Genomic DNA, 20313 nt, shown 5'->3' with positions numbered 1-20313 from the left:
TTCTTTTTTACATAGAAAAGCAAATATTCTCTAAACATTGAAAGTTTATTTACCTCTTCAATTTCTTTTCACAGTTGCTTCTACCCAGAATGAGAGAAAGGGTATAACAAGGTTATCATGGATATGGTGGAATAAAGCATAGTCAATTTAGAAATAATTTGGGATCATATTTAGATCACACCTTATTGAATGGAGATTTGGTTTTCTCCAGAAGGGAATAGATGTTTCCCTATTCATAATCCTGTGACGAAATGTTTAATTCTGGGCAAAAAAAAAAAAAAAGATGCAGAAATTTGGACTCTGGAGGAAGTATCTCCATTACTGTATACATTAGGATATGTGAGACTGATTCCGAAGTACGCATCCTAGAGATCAAGTACACATCCTAGCTGCCATGTTTACACAGAGGTAGATTAGGGATGCCACCCATTGATTCCGAGACCTTTGAATTCTTCCTAACAGGGACGCAGCACCACATAAAGGTCTTTGATTCAATGCATATTCTAGATTTTGGAGGATGGCACTCTCTCCTCTCAGACTATTGCCTGCAATCTGGCATTTCAGCTACGCTTTCAGCAAGTGGTTCTAACACATTATATGGTCAGCAGTCTGGATTAGGTATGCAATACAACCAGTGGATCCTGTGGTCATAAGTCCATTCATGCATCTCTTTGGCTGTAAAAGGGTAGCCTGTGTGAATGGGATTCCATGCTGGTGGCCCAAACATGCTATGAGCCTTTAATAGTGGAACCGGCCAAGGCAGGTCCAAATGGCAGGAAGTGCAAAGCTCTACATGGAGTGAATCTATTCCTGTGAGAACAAACCACTAACCTTTCCAGAATGCAAGGGAAACAATGCAGTCAACCTGCCCTCATGTGTCCAGTCTCCTCAAGCAGTGGTGCCATAATGGGGGCTCAGGATTAGCACGTTGTGGGCAATTGGACACTTAGCAGCAACAGGAGCTAGATCAGCCTTGACAAGTGGGAGCTGATGCTGTTGGACCCATGTGTAGTATTCATATTTGACATCATGGATACTTTGTTTATGTGCTGATTGTACCAGCACTCATGAAACCAATGATAGCGGCTAGTTGGCAGTAGCTGGCTAGATCATTTTGTCCACTTGGTTGTTAAATGCCTCTTTCATTGCAGGTGTTCTATAGTGGATATCAACATATAATACATAGATCTTCTCACTTTGTGCAAGTCCTGTAGGTCTATCAATGTGTTTCTACGTCATTCATCCTTGTCTGTGACAGTGTAGCTTTTTGCTTCCAGGCCATTTGCATAGGCCACCTCTTGGCTACTTTTTGTGCCTCTTCTCTTTCCACATGAAGTAGAAGACCAGTTGCACTGCCTAAAGGCTTCACTCACTGAAAGAATTTCCCCTCACTACTGTCTTTCAAGCATACGGTTTAAGGCTATAGTGTAGCTACTGTCCATTTTTGGCTCACATTCACATACAAAGAAAAACCTTCTGGAAACCAAATTAAAATCACTTCCCCCCTTATTAGTTGGTCATACCAGACCTCCTATGAGGCCTGGATATGGGCTGAGGGAGGAGTTGCTGGTGCAATAATACTGCCATGGGGTTCTGAACTATCTGCTCATGTTGCTTGCTTATGTCTGCCTGTCCCGCTCATGCTTCATCTCAAATGTATCTCTTTCTTGTGTAATTTCTGATAATCATCGTTTGGTGTTGCATGGTCAGGTGCTCCGTCTCTACCAGGACATAGTTTTCAAAGGACATATAGTTTTGCTGCAAATGTCATAATGTCTTCGGGTCCCTGGAGGCCTGTGTTGTGATTTTTTTTTTACTAGGACTTGCCACAGATATCATATGGTATTTTTTCCCATCACTGATAGCTCCAACACTGTAGGCTTCACCAAATTATGTGGCCCAAGTGGTGGGGCTGTTGAACCTTAGCCTGAACCTCTTCAGAGCCCTTTCTGCTTTGGTTTCACTCAAATATTGTTCAATCTTTTGTGTCAACCAGTACATTTCTAAGTATTAAATGAATAGGTTACCTTTTAGAATGCAAATACCCACTAGGACATTGTATTCCCTTCTTTGTGTTAGGAAGTACAAAATGCAGTATTTATTCTTTACTTAGGACTCTTCAAATAGTTTTGGACAGCCTGACCCCTTAAACTTCACAAGTTCTATTTCACACCTTCTGGAATGCATGTGTTATTCCAAGGCCTTCAGAATGTTAGCTACCTCTTGCTCATCTGGCATCATCAATATAATATCATTGATATAATGGATTAATGTGAAGTACTGTGGGTTATCCAGATGGTGCAGATCTCTTTAGACTATATTATAGCAGAGGGCAGAAGAGTTAACATAGCCCTGAGGCAAAACTATAAATTAATATTGTTGTTCAATCCATGTAAATGTGAACTGTTTCTGATTGTCTTTTCTGATTGAGATAGAAAAGAACACATTTTCCAGAATAATGGCTTTATACCAAGTTCCTTAGGCCATATTAATCTGCTCTAGCAATATACTACATCTGGCATGGCAGATGCAAAAGGGGACTATTTCTGGGTTAAGCTTGTAGTTATCTTTCAGAATCCATCTTGTTTTTCCAGGGTTCAGACTAGTAAATTAAATAATAATACTATGAGAACAAATACCTCTACATTCGTGAAATCCATAAGGGTGGCACTAATTTTTAACCCCATCTCCCACTCCCAGGATTAAATAGTGATTTTGATTTATTCTCCCTGCTGAAGGAGGGAAGGAGCAAGTTCAGGGATATTCACTTGGCCTCATGCTGTGTGATAGATAGCTCTGACCCAAGTGACCAAAGATCCGACTCCCAAGTGTCATTCTTGATTGTACATTTGAGGACAAGAGAGATGACTGTTAGTAGATACTCTATAAGGTGGACCCTAACCTAAACTTCATTTAATTGTGTGTCATATGACCCCTATATTGTCCTACTCCAACAAGGAGACCATGATGATGGGCTCTGGGTATCAACTTCAACTTAAATCTTGTGTCCAACAGTCATCAAATTACCTAGGCATTTAATTTCCCCAATCAAATGACCGTAATCCCTATAGGGAAAGACTGGAGGAATCATTATCATGTACATTTACCATATAATTGTGGGCTCCTTACTCCTAGTCAGCGCCACATCTGCATTGAATGGGTTCTTTGTCTGAAAACTGGCTCAGGTCTGGAAACTGGGAAAGGGATCATGAATTTTTATTGCTATGACTGCCCTCAATCTCCTGGTCATCTAATTTTGAGTTCTTTTGCTGCTAAAATCTGAGTAGTGCTCCTGTTGGCAGTCTATTTATTTTGTCTCTACGGGTGTCGTGTTTTATTAACATCTCCATAACCATCTGTGGGTCACAATTTCTTGTTTATCACTCTGATATAGCTTTCATTACCAAAAAATAAAAGTACAACCCCATTAGATTCTGACAATGAAACATTACCCCTTTGTTCCTAATATTTTGAAATCTTATTATCCACACTGGCATGAGTGGGACACAATCTGTAATAGCCTGTTCCCCTTCTGGTTCTTGCCCAGAGAGTTATCAGGGAATTTTTATTGATGCTGTGTCATCCTTTTAGCACCTACATAATAGCCTTGGTGTCTTCTGGCCTTCATGTGGAGTGTACTCATCTACAGGGTCTTTCAACTGTACATTGAATATTCATCCTAGCATTTTCCTGACCCTGTTATCCCCTTCCTCCAGAGCCTACCAGGGCAATTCTGGCATTTCAATTTCACCATTTTTCCCCCCTTTGACATAGATTTGCATTAATTTATTTCTAGAATGAGTTGTGCATACAATGGCATCTATTTCTGGAGCATTTTATGGAATTAGTAAAATATACTTCCCCAGATGATTCTCTTTTCTTTTCTATCTCTTTGTTCTTTATTTTCATGCTATAGAAAATGTCCTCAACTTTACCTTTCAATTCTTCATTTCAATTTTCAGTTTTAGTAAATACTTGCTTAATTTCCAAGAGCTCTTTCTTATTCTATGATCATTCCTTTTGCATAATATACTGTTCTTATTTTACAGATACAAACCCTTCTTGAACCTCTCCAAGGATACTAAATAGAGGATTCTTATTGTATTTGGTCTATCATGGCATTTATTTTTATGTTACTAGTTTTCTTTCTCTCCAATCATAGCTGATGCATAACTGTATTTATTTTTCAGTGCCACTGATGATACAGTCTTTACTGTTGGACATCTCTTTTCCCATCATCTAATTACTAGGTCTTTTCCAAGAATAGAAAAGCTGAATAGTTCTATGCATATGGTGGGGCTTGTTGCTTGGCAGAATTCTATTACCATGAGAAGATAATAAGCTGTTACTGGCACCAACATCACTTTTTCTGTATTTCTAGGAGTCATCCTAGTTTCAGAATTGTGCCTCAGCTTTCTTTAGCCCCTCACTAGAACAGATGCTGACTTCTTTATATAAAATATGAAAGGCCCACTGGCTTCTACATCTAGCTTTCAATTGTCTATACCTAATCTAAATGCTTTGTTCTATAATGCTCGATTGTACAATAGAAATATAATATGAGCCACCTAGGTACTTTCAAATACTTCTAGTAGTAACATATTAAAATGTAAAGCAAAACAAAACATTTTTTTGTTTTGCTCCTATGGATGCCGTGTTTTATTAACATCTCTGTAACCATCTGTGGGTCAGGATTCTTTGACTGTCACTCTGCTAGAGCTTTTATTATTTAAAAAATTAACCTGCTGCGATTTTGTACATACAGTTTATTTTTATTTATTTATTCTTTTTTTAGCTTTTGTTTTATTTTAGATTCAGAGTCACATGTGCAGGTTCATTATATAGGTAAAATGCGCTTTACAGAAGTTTGGTGTGCAGATTATTTTGTCACCCAAGTAATAAGCATAGTACCTACAGGTAGTTTTTCAGAACATCTCCCTCCTCCCAACCTCCATCCTCAAGTAGGTCCTACCGTCTGTTGTTCCCTTCTTTGTGTCTATGTGTTCTTATCATTTTAGCTCCCATCTATAAGTGAGAACATGTGGTATTTGGTTTTCCATTCCCTCATTAGTTTGCTTAGTTAGATAATGGCCTCCTTGTTGCTGCTGCAAAGACATGAGCTCATTATTTTTTTTTAATGGCAGCATAGTATTCCAAGGTGTATATGTACCACATTTTCTTGATCCAGTCTACTGTTGGTGGACATTCAGGTTGATTCCATGTCTTTGCAATTGTGCATAGTTCTGTGGTGAATATACTCATGTATATGTCTTTATGGTAGAAAGATTTATATTCCTGTGGGTATATACTCAATAATGAGATTTGCTGGGTCGAATGGTAATTCTAAGTTCTTTGAGGAATTGCCACATTGCTTTTCACAATTGCTGATCTAATTTGCACCCCAATTACCAGTGCATAAGTGTTCCCCTTTTTTTTACAACCTTGCTAGTGTCTGTAATTTTTTGAGTTTTTAATAATAGCTATTCTGACTGGTGTGAGATGGCATCTCACTGTGGTTTTGATTTGCATTTCTCTAATGATTAGTGATGCTGAGCATTTTTTTATGACTGTTGGCCCCAATACATATAGGTTAAACTAGCTGCATTTCAAATACCCAATAGTAATGCATGCTAATGGCTACTGTATTTGGCAACATGACTGTAGAACACCAGCAGTGCTTAGCCATAGCCATCCAATCCTGATAAAGTTTTATGTACATTTTTCATGCATTTCAATAACAGCAGCAACATCTGCTGTTTCTATCAATATATCCTCACACTCTACCAGGTTACCAGGTGAAAGTTTCCTTTGGATGCCACTTTTTGCCAGGCACAGTCTGTGTTCCTCCTTACTAGTGATGAGTCATCATTGCCTGCAGGTGGTGAATAATCTAGTTCCAAAAACTAAACCCCATCTTCCAGCCTGCTTTCTTGATCTAGTCCTGGTATTGACTGTCCAGGTTGGATTTTCTGGAAGCAAAGGCTGGGTGTGCATGTAAGATGTTTATTAGGGAATAGTGCCTGTGAAAGGAAAGGAGGAAGGAAGTAAGACTGATCAGAGGAAAATGTTAAGTTGTGATGAACGTCTAACTAAGCTTTTCCAACCTGGTGGGGAAGTTCTCAGGCCAAAATGCCCACCAGAATTAGCCCATGTCAGCAAAATGGCCGTCACTGTGTACTACCATCTTGCTTAGCTATTGAACGTGGGCTGTTTGAGCCAGGTGGCTGAGACCAAACTTGGAGAAGCTGATAGCTGGATGCGGTCTGCTCACCATATCCCCTGGAAACTGCATGAGCAAGTCTTTTCTTTAAAAGGAGTAGGCGCAGCACATCTCCATGTCTACACAGAGGCCATTGGTAAACTTCAGCTGTAGAAACTCTGCCAGAATGTTAGAGGCGGAAACCTGATTGGAGTGGGCTGAGGAGAGAATGCAACTATTAAAAACTTGGCAAGTTGACTTACTGTGGAGGCAAATAAAGGAATGGGTGCTAAGTGAAGAGGGACTGGAGTCAGGATAGTTCTTGTCATTTTTTTTTTCTAGTAAGAGATAGCAGAGAGAAAAAAGAAGTGACACTATTGATTAAAAATAGGTAATATTAGGGGGAAAGTTTTTGAGAGGCCATAAGGGATGTAATACAAGCACAGTTTGAAGAGCTGGCCTTTGATAGAACCACGAATATTTTATTCATGGAAATATTCAAGAAGGCAGAGAGTGTGGGCACAGATGCAGATTAATTGGTAGATTGTGGAATGGGAAGAGGAGCAATTTCCTACTTGACTGTATGAAACAAAGTGATATGGTTTATCTGTGCCCCCACCCAAATCTCATCTTGAATTGTAGCTCCCATAATACCCACCTGTCATGGGAGGGACCAGGAGGCAGGTAATTGAATCATGGGGGTGGGTATTTCTCATGCTGTTCTCATGATAGTAAATAAGTCTTATGAGATCTGATGGTTTTATAAAGGGCAGTTCCCCTGCACACGCTCTCTTGCCTGCTGCCACCTAAGATATGCCTTTGCTCCTCCTTTACCTTCTGTCATGATTGTGAGGCCTCCCTAGCCATGTGGCACTGTGAGTCCATTAAGCCCCTTTTTAAAATAAATTGCCCAATCTCAGTTATTTCTTCATAGCAGTATGAAAATGGACTAATACACCAGGTTTTCTGCTAAGATGGTAAAAGTGCATGTGTGCTGGTGTAAAAGGAAGGGAATCATATAGAGCGTTTGAGGGAAAAGAAGGCACGAAATTGTTGAGCATACAAAAGCCAGCATAATAAGAAAGCAAATTAGGATTTCACATATTGAGTTCTCTTTGAATTTTCTGGTCATGAATTTGAATTCAGACCAAACAGCAGGTACATAAGCAAATACTTAAATTTCACTGTGTTTTCTTCATTTCCTAAATAAGTAAGACAAAGGATATTTGGGATAAAAAACTTAGGGTGTTTGAAAGGAATTGATTTTATTGATGCACCTTGAAATTCAATTTGTGTAAAAAGCAAGTTAAGGACATAACGGGTGGTTATTTACTGATAGTGGAAAAGTAGCTAAGTTCTATGAAAGAATAATACGTTAAACCTTTTATCACTTCAACCATGATCCAATTTATCAGTGATCACTGACTCACTTAAATGGATAGGGAAAATTATAAGTAAAAAAAGTGGAGGAAGGGGATGGAAGAGGATGTTCATGATGGATTTTACCAATAGCACATTTGGCTAGAGAATTGTTTCCTCTGTACCTGAAAGGAAGGGAGATACTACTAATCAGAATCTTAAAACTTAGAATATTTGGCAGTCAGTGTTATATAGTAAAAAGAACTTTGGGAAGGGCAATACATAATGGTAAAGAGATCAATTCAACAAGAACTAGTAACCTAAATATATATACACTCAATACAGCAGCACCCAGATTCATAAAACAAGTTTTTAGAGCCCTAAAAAGAGACTTAGATTCCCACACAACAATAGTGGGAGATTTTAACACACTATTGCCAATATTAGACAGACAATTGAGACAGAAAATTAACAAGGATATTTAGGACTTGACCTCAGCCCTGGATCAAGTGGACCTGATACAGATCTACAGAACTCTCCACCCCAAAACAACAGAATATACGTCCTTCTCATCAACACATGGCACTTACTCTAAAATCAATCACGTAAGCGGAAGTAAAACACTCCTCAGCAAATGCAAAAGAACTGAAATCACAACAAACAGTTTCTCAGACCATAGCACAATCAAATTAGAGCTCACGATTAAGAAACTTACTCAAAACCACACAACTACATGGAAATTGAACAACCTACTCCTGAATGACTCCTGGGTAAATAATGAAATTAAGGCAGAAATCAGTAAGTTCTTTGAAACCAATGAGAGCAAAGAGACAACATATTGGAATCTCTGGTGTGCAGCTAAAGCAGTGTTAAGACGGAAATTAATAGCACCAACTGCCCACATCAAAAAGCTAAAAAGATCTCAAATTGACACCCTGATGTTACAACTAAAATAACTGGAGAACCAAGAGCAAACAAACTTCAAAGCTAGCGGAAGACAAGAAATAACCAAGATCAGAGTGGAACTGAAGGAGACAGTGACACAAAAATCTTTCTAAAGAATCAATGAAGCCAGGAGCTAGTTGTTTGAAAAAATTAATAAAATAGACTGCTAGCTAGACTAATAAAGAAGAAAAAGGAGAAGCATCAAATAGACACAATAAAAAGTGATAAAGGGGATATCACCACTGATCCCCCAAAAATGCAAACAACCATCTGATAATACTATAAACACTTCTATGCAAATAAACTGGAAAATCTAGAAGAAATAGATAAATTGCTGGATACATACACCCTCCCAAGTCTGAACCAGAAAGAAGTTGAATCCCTGAATAAACCAATAATAAGTTCTGAAATTCAGACAGTAATAAATAGCCTGCCAACCAAAAAAAGTCCTGGACCAGACAGACTTATGGCGGAATTCTACCAGAGGTACAAAGAGGAGTTGGTATCATTTTTTCTGAAACTATTCCAAAAAATTGAAAAGAAGGGACTTCTCTCTAACTCATTTTATGAGGCAAGCATCACCCTGATACCAAAACCTGACAGAGACACAACAAAAAAAGAAAACTTCAGACCAATATCCCTGATGAACATCAATGCAAAAATCTTCAGTAAAATACTTGCAAACTGAATCCAGCAACACATAAAAAAGCTTATTCACCATGATCAAGTCAGCTTCATCCCCAGGACACAAGGCTGTTTCGGCACACACAAATGAATAAACAGAACTAAAGACAAAAACCACATGATTATCTCAATAGATGCAGAAAAGACCTTTGATAAAATTCAACATCCCTTCAAGTTAAAAACTCTCAATAATCTAGGTATTGATGGAATAGTCCTCAAAATATTAAGAGACATTTATGACAAATCCACAGCCAATATCATACTGAATGGGCAAAAGCTAGAAACATTCCCCTTGAAGACTGGCACAAGACAAGGATGTCCTCTCTCACCACTCCACCACATAGTATTGGAAGTTCTGGTAAGGGCAATCAGGCAAGAGAAAGAAATAAAGTGTATTCAAATAGGAAGGGAGGGAGTCAAATGGTCTCTGTTTGCAGATCACATGATGCTGTATCTAAAAACCGCATAGTCTCAGCCTGGAAGCTTCTTAAGCTGATAAGCAAATTCAGCAAATTTCAGGATACAAAATCAATGTGCAGAAATCACAAGCATCCCTATACACCAACAATAGACAAGGAGAAAGTCAGATATTGAATGAACTCCCATTCACAATTGCTGTAAAGAGAATGAAATACCTAGGAATACAGCTAACAAGAGAAGTGAAGGACCTCTTCAAGGACTACAAACTACTTCTCAAGGAAATCAGAGAGGACACAAACAAATGGAAGAACATTCCATGCTCATGTATAGGAAAAATCAATATCATGAAAATGGCCATAGTTTCCAAAAGAATTTATAGATTCAATGCCATTCCCATTAAACTACCATTGACATTCTCCACAGAATTAGAAGAAAAAAAAAAACTACTTTAAAATTCTTATGGAACACAAAAAAGAGCTGATATTGGGAAGACAACCCTAAACAAAAAGAAAAAAAGCTAGAAGCATCTTGCTATTTGACTTCAAACTATCCTATAAGGCTACAGTAACCAAAACAGCATGGTACTGGTACAAAAACAGACACATAGACCAATGCAACAGAATAGAGAACTCAGAAAGAAGACTGCACATCTACGACCATCTGATCTTCAAAAACCTAACAAAAATAAGCAATGAGGAAAGGATTCTCTAATTAGTAGTGCTGGGAAAACTGGCTAGCCATATACAGAAAATTAAAACTGGACTCCTTCCCTACACCTTATACAAAAATTAACTCAAGATGGATTAAAGACTTAAATGTGAAGTCCAAATTTATTAAAATCCTAGAAGTAAATCTAGGCAATACAATTCAGGACATAGGTAAGGCAAAGATTTCATTATGAAAACACCTAAGGCAATTGCAACAAAAGCAAAATTTGACACATGTGGTATAATTACACTAAAGAGCTCAGCAAATGGGATCTAATTAAACTAAAGAGCCCAAGAAAATAAACTATCATCAGAGTGAACAGACAATCTACAGAATGGGAGAAAATTTTTGCAATCTCTCCATCTGACAAAGGTCTAATATCTGGGATCTATGAGGACTTTAAACAAATTTACTAGAAAAAGCATAACAAAAACACAACTCCATTAAAAAATGAGCAAAGGACACGAATAGACACTTTTCAAAAGAAGACGTTCATGCAGCCCACAAACATTGAAAAGAAGTGCAACATCACTGATCATTAGAAAAATGCAAATCAAAACCAAAATAAGATACCATCTCACACCAGTCAGAATGGTGATTATTAAAAAGTCAAGAAACAACAGCTGCTCCCAAGGCTGTGGAGTAATAGGAATGCTTTTACACTGTTGCTGGGAATGTAAATTAGTTCAGCCATTGTGGAAGACAGTGTAACAATTCCTTAAAGACCTAGAACCAGAAATACCGTTTGATCCAGCAATCCCATTACTGGGTATATACCCAAAGGAATATAAATGACTCTATTATAAAGATACATGCACATGTATGCTCATTGCAGCACTATTCACAATAGTAAAGGCATGGAATCAACCCAGATGCCCATCAGTGGTAGACTGGATAAAGAAAATGTGGTACATATACACCATGGAATATTGTACAGCCATAAAAAAGAATGAATTCATGTCCTTTGCAGGGGCATGGATGGAGCTGAAAGCCATTATTGTCAGCAAACTAACACAGAAACAGAAAACCAAACACTGCATATTCTCAGTTACAAGTGGGAGCTAAACAATGAGAACACATGGACACAGGGAGGGGAACAACCTCCCACCAAGTTTCTCCTCCAACAGTGGGGATTATAATTCGACATGAGGTTTGGGAGGAGATACAAATCCAAACCATATCAACAAATTTGACAAATCTTAAACAATATTGCCTTTCAGTAAACTCATTAAAAAGCTTTTAATGTGTTTCAATATTGTACATTTGATATGGCATACAGTATTAATACTCTTTCAGTTCTATTCATGGTGATGATTAGATTATCTGACTGGAAAATTGCAAGATTTACTGTAAGGCTAGTGGCTCGAATGAATACTGTAGATCGTGTAGGGGAAGCGCACCATCCTGTCAATTCCATTCTCTGTGTAAAAGAAAAACCATGATTTCAAAAATGTTATTACTGTATAATTAGACACTTTTTAAATAATTTGAAATGAGTAGGAAAGTAGCCATTAAGTCCTGGAACACAAAGGAAAGCTTAACCAAAGCATAAGTTAAGTCCAGCTTAACCTCTTCCTTACCCCAAAGCTGCTCTGCTGTCTGCCATTGCTAGTTAATCCAGAGTGCAGATTGTGCACCCAGAGATTGCTAGCTTGAATAAATGATAATATATTATTTCCTCCAACATAATCAGCTCATGGTTCACAATCAACTTCATCTGGATCAACCATTGCAGTTCACTGATAATAAAAATCTTTTGAAAATCTTTTAAGAGACAATTACCATTTGTCTGAGATGGTTTTAGTTTCCCTTCATGCAAAACTTTTGTGTTTTTTCCTTGACTCGCTTAAAGCAATTTGTCTGTTAGGATCACAGGTTGGTAAGACTTTCAGAAATCATATATTAATTTCATGTACTTGTAACCAAGTGACACTGGAGTCACTTTAGAATGTTGAGCTTGTGAATTACGTGTGCACATGCACACACACACACACGCGCGTGTGTGCACACACCCACCCACCCACTCACACACACACACACACACACACACACACACACACAGGACATGTTAGCTTCATTTTGTCAGGAAGTTGTATGCCCTATATAATAATACTATGAACTCAGAGAATAGTTAGTAGAGACATTCTTATTTGTTTACTTTTATCCATTATTTCTATGGATACCTTTGATAAAGTAAAGGATTTTTAGATTGTGGTTGTTTAATTAGTCCTTTTTGATCATCTGTATTCATTACTTTGCAAAAACTTGAAGGGCATACTTGATTTACTTTTATAACCCCAGTGCCTAATACAAAGCCTAAGAAATAGATGACACACAAGAAATATTTTGTGAATAAATGATTGTGGCAACTTAGCTTACTGTTGCTTCACCATGTGGGTGGCACTTAAATCACTCTTTGAAAAGCAAGATAAAGGAGATAGCTAGCTGAATTTCCACGGCAGTAAATTTCTAAAGACGAGACCAAGGCCTATTATGTCTGTTTACTTAACTGCCTTGTGTAATGATGATGGGAGAAGTGTTATGATGCAGGTTAATCAAAACCTCAGAGAAGCACCACTTTCCACAAGGGCACACACTCTTTTACAACACAAATTAACTGGAAACAATGAATGGAGGGATAGTCATTTTCTTTCCTGTGTATCCATCACTTATCAGTGCCCTCCCACCCATGCTGCTTTTGCACACATGGAGATACATGTTTAATAAGCAATAAGTAAAGCGCTTTAAAAGGATGCTTCTCAATCACAATGCAACTAAGGATCTAATCATGTAAATGGAAAAATAAAACCAAATACACACACTCTTATTAGGTTTTGCTAGCCAGTGATGAATTGCCATATATAGAAAATAAGCTACAGATAGACAAGTCTTGTTAGTGTCATTTATGTTTACTTTGAGCTATGTTGATATGCATTGATTTAGAAGCTTTAGATAGTTTAAGAGGAGGAAAATCACATATTCTTTTTTGGGTGTCTACCACTGTGAAAAAAAAATCTCTCATTTTCTATTTTTTTTTTTTCTGAAATAACAATATGTAACAAGGAGCTGGGGGAAGATTTTATGCAACAAATCCTATTCCTTTTCACGTTACTGCTTTTAGAAGTTCAGAACTAGTATTACCTTGGATTGCAGAGCAGGTGAAGTACGTTCTTTTGTTTATTCAAAAATCATGCAGCTATGGTAAAAAGTATAATAAAGACTCTTTTGAGCTACATGTGTGGAATATACTTGTAGGCCTGAACCAGCTGTGGGACTGACAGGCTCCCAAACCTCTCTTCTCAGGCTTACTTCATCTGTAAAACAGGGAAAATATTTACCTGGCATAATGACTGTGAGAAATGAATAATATATTTAAATCACAGTTAGCACTCAAAAATATTTGTTTTCATCTCCACCGTGCATACCTATAGGAGGGCGAGAGACTATTTTGAGTTATTCAAAACAGAACCTGAAAAATCCATAGTAGCTACTGAAGAATTTAAAGTGATAGTGAAATTCATAAAGTTTGAAAACTCATGGAACATGTATTTCTTCTCTTTTGATTGGATTCAGTTCCTCATGTTTAAAATGATTTCAGAGTGATTTTTCCCTCCTAAGAGTTACAACTCTTTGGTGTTTGGTGGTGGTGATCCTGGGGGAGGGATTGGTATGTTTTACTTTTTCTTGCAAAAAGTTGTATGATATCATGTGCCATTTTATACATTAGGGACCAATAGCTGTTCTTATTGTCCTCTCATTTCAGTTATTTACTGTTGGACATAAATAAATGATATCTTAAAAATCTGTTAAAGGATAAAATATGTGTGTAGGTATAAGAATGAGATAGTAGATATTTTCTTGGAGAGTGGAAAATATATGACCAATCTCTTTTTTATGCGTTTTTATATTTATGAAAACAGAAGTAAATACAAAAGAATCTGCTTAGAAAGCTTTTTTGGAGGTACTCACTGTTTCCTTCTCAGTTACAGATGAGCTGTTGTAGTGTGAAAGTTACTCAGGTAGGAAGTAAGAATAAACTTCAGTAAGAAACTCCTCACTGGATTTGTCCCCTCCAAATTTTGGAATTGTATTTTCAGTCCTCAGTTTTATCTCCTGGGTTGAAATGTTGATTAAAAAAAAAAAAATTGAAATGGTTTGTTACCTTAGGCTTTGTAAATGCAGAAAAAGCGTAAAGTGAGGCTAAATCCAAATAAAATCAAAAATCAGAGCATTGTATGCAGCTAAATTAAGCATGAACAATTTCCATTAACCTCAGTTCCTCTTCAAGAGGAATTCATTAAATCATTAGATTTGGAATGTAGTATCACTTTCTTCTATTTCTACTTTTGGCCATTGTAATTTCTGTCTGTATACACTTTTGATCAGTCTTTTTTCAGGGTGTTTCACTGTTATTTTTTGTTGTTGTTTATTTGATTGACTTCTCTTTTATCTATTACATAAAATGTTCAGTTTCTCTGTCCATAAATGATGGAAGTTTGCATTTTAAATTGTAAGTCTTTTTAGTCATATTTCAGTGCTTTATTGCACAAAAACAATATGAAATTCTTTCTAATTACTCTTAAAATGTCCCATACAGCATTTATTTTAAAAACAGATGGACATGTCTGTGCAGTACTTAAGTTTATGTGGTATGCTAGGATGTAGGATGGGGATTAAAAGTTATTAGTGCCAAAAGACAATTTCATTTCAGGTAAGTCTGAGGCCTTATCTGACATGTACTGGTCTCAACACTTGGGGAGATTACCCACTTTTTAACATTTTATTAGAGATAAGATTATTGCCTTATAGGGCCATTGTAAGTATTAGATGGAATAATGTATACAAATAGCTTACCACAATTTTGGGAAAATAATAATTTCTTCATTAGTATGAAGTTTTGCCTATATTATAACAATTTCCTGAACCAGTTTATGACTCTGACATCAAGAACCTGTAGGTAAAGTAAGAAAAATACATGCTAGATTTTTTTTTTTTTTTTTTTTTTTTAACAATGGTGGGTAGGAGGAATTTTCAAAAGGATTTTGAGTTGAAATTATTTCTTACTTTTTATAGACCTACACACTCATTTGATACTTTTTTATACTACAGTATTAAAAATCTTTGTTATCACAGGGCTTTACAAGGATTCCAACTACAGTATGAAAGACAGAACTTTAAGATAATTTTAAAAATTAAAATGCTGCTTAACTTCAGGAGCTAGATTTTTAAATAATTTATAGTATATTTTCTTAAAAATTTTAATATAGCTTTAATATATCTTCATGGTCAGACCAAATCAACAGTTGATTAAAAAGGTATTGGCCAGGGAACTAACCTGTCCAATGGAAAAAGCAGAGGTTTTGTTTATTGTGGCATGGTTTTCATAATACACTTTGCATTTATTGCCCACTGCAATATTCAGATTCTTGAGTTAGATATTGCTTAATTTTAGAAATAATAATGGGAATTTCTTGGTAAACATGTGGCAGATGTTAAGAAAGGTAATAGATTGAAATCCTTACTTCATTTTGAGATTATTTTCAATCATTTTTATTTGGATAATGAGAACTTAAGCAGTTTGCAAAAGCAAATTTTCCATAGTCATTATTTTTTCATTAACCACTTAATTTCTGTTTGCTTTTCCTATGCCTGTTACTGACAACATGAATAAAAATTTGCTATTAAAATAAACCAGGTGCACATGCATTTCAATTCTTTGCCTATTATACATTACAGCAGGCAAGTAGTTAAGCATTTAACAAAAGAAATATGAGAAATTGTAAATATTGTTTGCAAACTGTAATGAGCTTGCAATGAAATACCTAGCTGAATACAACATTCCAATTATCTCAAAAATTATGTTGGTGTATTATTATCCTTGAAAGTGATATTCAAAAACAGTGCAAAGACATCTCTGTGATTCCACATGTGAACCTAAACTGGATGGTATCTATGTATGCAGTCTGTACTTAGAGGCCAGCTACTGGACCATGGCCAGCAGATCTCTTAGAACTGTATTGCATGCATGACATCTGTTCTTACTAATTAATTCACCTTGCAACATTCACGTTAGTTGGCAAGCTTGGCAACAGGACCTGTTATTGCTGTTTATTATCAAGTTTATAACACATGAAAAAACAAACACAGCCTAAGATAAGCATCATATTCCTAGCAATTATGTCCAAATATTACACAGAATAACAACTTTATACAAATGTCAGAAATGAAATAAATGGTAGGGTTGTATACTAGACCCCTGATTCCTCTCCCTGTTATCAACCTTGATTTATTATTTTGTTAGTATTCTATTCATATTTAATAAAAATATTTAATGAAAGCATTAAATATTTTATATTTACCATAGAGGCCTTAGAAGTACAAATATGAAGGTCATTATTCTTTGACTAGCAGAGAAGAAAATATAAATACATTTCCATTAATTTAACAAATGCTTATTAAACATTTATTATCTGACAGAATCTATTCTAGGCACTGAAGTGAACAGTGACCAAGATTGACAAAAATTTCTATTCAAGGAACTTTGGTTTTAGTAAGAAGGGACAAGAAACAAAATATATAAGTAATTTATATAATATGTCAGAAGGTGGCAGGTTCCATGAAGACTTTTTTTATCAAGGAAGGTAGGAAGGTAAAATTTGTAAGCAGAATGTTCAAGGAAATCATTTTTGACAAGGTTATATTTGGACAAAGAATTAAAAGAAGTACAAGGAAAAAGCTATGCATATATCTGAAGGGAGAGTCCAGATAAATGGAACTGCAAGTTATAGCTCCTGAGCCATGGGAATGCCAGAGAGTAAGGAACCAATGGAGCTGGTAGAAAAATAGTAATAGATTATATTGGAAAAGCAACAGGATGTAGAGAGGAAGGCCACTGTCAGCCACTGGACAGACTATACCGCTGGCTCTGAGTGTGATGGTATATTATTCTGCTTGAGCTGCCATAACAGAATACCAAAGACTGAGCAACTTAACAAAATATATTTATTTTTATGAAACTTCATGATCAAGGTGCTATCAGGGATGGTTTCTGGTGGTATCTTTCTTCCTGACTCATATATAGCCACATTCTGGTTGTGTCCTCCCATGGCCATTTTTCTGTGTGTATGCAGAAAGAAAGAGAGGTCTGATGTCTCTGCCTCTTATTATAAGGACATCAGTCATATTAGATTACGGGCCAACCATGATGACCTCATTTAACGTGAGTTACCTCCCTAAGGGCCCTGTCTACAAACCCTCAAAGTCACATTGGAGGTTAGGATTTCAACATATAAATTTGGGGGAACACAATTTGGCCCATAAAATTCTTACCTCTGTCCCACTTCCCCAAATTCATGTCCTCACTTGCAATATATTCACCCCTTGCTAACAGCACCAAAAGTCTTAACCCATTTCGGCATAAATTTCAAGTCCAAAGTTTCATCTAAATATCATCTAAATAGAATATAGGTGAGTCAAGAAGTATGCCTCATCCTGAGGCAAAGTTCCTTGCCAGCTATGAACCTGTGAAACAAGACTAGTTATGTGTGTTAAAATTACAACAGTGGATTGAGAATAAGATAAACATTCCCATTCCAAGAGAGAGAAATCAGAAAGAAGAAAGACCTGATGAGTCCTAAGCCATTCTAAAACCTATCGAGGCATTTTATTAGATCTTAAGGCTTAAGAATACTCCTCTTTGGCCAGATGCTCTGCTCTCCAGGCCGAACAAGGCAGCAGCATCACCTCCATAGCCTTAAGCATTCTCCTGCCCCCATGACTCTTTAAGGGACAGTTTGGCTACTGAAATCTAGGAGGTGGCCCCACCCTCTCTGAGAAGTAAACAGTCTTGCTTCCTGGGCATGTATGCTGTGGGCCTGTGGTGCAAGTGGGAGAGCTCTGATGATGTCTGAATTACCTTCAAGGTCATGCTTTCTTTTTTTGAAGGATAAAGCATGGTCACATATGAATAGTTCTATTTTCCTGTGCTGGCTACTGGAGAGATAGCTGATTAAATCCAGGGGCAATCTCTTTATGGAGTACTTGTTTAGCCATACCTTTGTTGTCCCTTCCAGAACACACTTTCTCATTTTTTTTGCAGTACGTCTAAACTGATAATTCTCTAAATCTTTAAGTTCTGGGGTTTTTTTTCTGTTAATAATTTCTTCTTCTGTTTATTTCTCTCCTTTCTCATTTTATTATAAGCAGTAAGGAAAATCCAAGCTGCACCTTCAACATTTTGCTTAGCAATCTTTTCAGCTAAATATCTAAGTTTATTGTTTTTCAGCTCTACCTTCCACAAAACACTAGAACATAATTCAGCCAAGTTTTTGCCACTTCATAGCATGGACCATTTTTCTTTCAGTCTCTGATAACATGTTCCTCATTTTCATCTGAGACCCTACCAGAGCATCTTTAGTGTTCATATTTCTACTAACATGATGTTAACGATATACATGTTTTCTAAAATAATGATAGCTTGCACTACTGTCTTCCCTTTTTCTTTCAGAACCGTCATCACAATCACCTTTCATGTCCTTATTTCTGCTAACAACAGAATGCAGTACATAACAGATAAGAAACTATTGGAGTGTTTGGGCAGAAAAGCAATGCAATCTGATTTATTTTATTAGAATTACTGTGACTTCTGTGTTGAGAACTGATTGCCTGGGACATGGACAACAGCAGGAGAAGTTAGGAGGCTCTAAAGTTAGAGGCAAATAGATTTTCGGATAATAGATGTGGAGTGTGAGAATAAGAAGGAAACCGAGGGTGATTTCAAGGATTTTGGTTTGAGCAAATTGGAAAAACTAGTTATGATTAACTGAGATAAGAAAGGCTGACATGATAGATAGTTTGAGTGGAAATAACAAGAGTTTTCATTAGACATGTTGAGATATGTACCAGACAACCATGTGAAGATACTGAGCAGAGAATTGTACATCTAATCTTGAACTCAAAGAAAAGAAATGAGGGAGATCTGTGTCTACAATTCAGGGAAGAGTTGTTGATTTTTTAGTTGGTATTTCAGACCATAAAATGTGATGGACTCACTAAAGCAGTAATTTAGATAAAAGGAGGTCCAACAATCTATGCTTGAGATGCTCTAACATCAGGAGACTAGTGAGACAAGGGAAAAAAACCGTCAGAGCTGACTGGCAAAGAGAGGCCAGTAAAGGTTAGTAGAAAACCAGGAGAGTGTGATGTGCAGAAAAGCGGAGAAAATGTTTCAAGGGGAACAAAATGATCAATTATTCTAAACGTTGAGTAATACACTAAGTAAGATGAGAGCTGAGAACCGGTCACTGGGTTAAGTAATGTGCTTCTTTGTGGGATGGTAGGAAAGAAGGTAGTTACAGGAAGTAGTAGTGGTGAAAGTGTAATTAGAAAGAAATCAAGAGAAAATTATATGATCACTACAAACACTATTTTGAGGCATTTTATTGTAAAATGAGGCAGTAAACAGAAAAGATTGCTCAAGAGGTCTTTTGTTGTTTTTCTGTTTCTGTTTATTTTTTATTAAAGATTGAGGAACTATAATACATGCTATGGGAATGATCTAATAAAGGTGAAACACTGGATGATGTGGGAGAGAATGGGAGGAGTAGTGAAATGGAGCTCTTGAGTAGTTAAAGGCTTAGTGCTCAAGAGAAGGGATGAGGCTGGATGGGAACAGAGGCCTCTCTTAATAAAGACGAAGGCAAAGCATAAGTGCACAGAGGCTACCATGTGGAAAGAAAACAAATAATTTTGGTTGAAAGTAGAATATGAGGACATGAACAGTATGTTACAGGGATAAGGAGGAAGGATGAGGAGAGGGACAAACTAGGATTATTGAGCACTTACAGTATGTCAGGCGTTCTGCAAATAATAAACTTAAGAACTAAAACCATACAAACCCTAGAAGAAAACCTAGGCAATACCATTCAGGACATAGGCATGGGCAAAGACTTCATGATCAAAACACCAAAAGCAATGACAACAAAAGCCAAAATTGACAA

General features: G+C 36.7%; 1 protein-coding gene and 1 long non-coding RNA gene across 3 annotated transcripts in view; both read left to right on the top strand.

The window, feature by feature from the left end:
- The window catches only part of NEGR1 (neuronal growth regulator 1), a 942943-nt gene that overhangs the window by 469603 nt on the left and 453027 nt on the right, over window positions 1-20313 (top strand). The gene's annotated exons all lie outside the window — the stretch shown is intronic.
- Window positions 8346-20313, top strand: part of LOC105537967 — a 19208-nt gene continuing 7240 nt past the window's right edge. Inside the window, exon 1 of the long non-coding RNA XR_001005810.1 lies at window positions 8346-8356. This is a non-coding gene — a long non-coding RNA (uncharacterized LOC105537967). The remainder of the gene's footprint in view (window positions 8357-20313) is intronic.

Source organism: Mandrillus leucophaeus, unplaced genomic scaffold (assembly GCF_000951045.1).
Source record: "Mandrillus leucophaeus isolate KB7577 unplaced genomic scaffold, Mleu.le_1.0 Scaffold103, whole genome shotgun sequence".
NCBI lineage: Eukaryota > Metazoa > Chordata > Mammalia > Primates > Cercopithecidae > Mandrillus > Mandrillus leucophaeus.
Note: the sequence above shows the minus strand (reverse complement) of the source record. Positions and strands in the feature narration are given on the sequence as shown.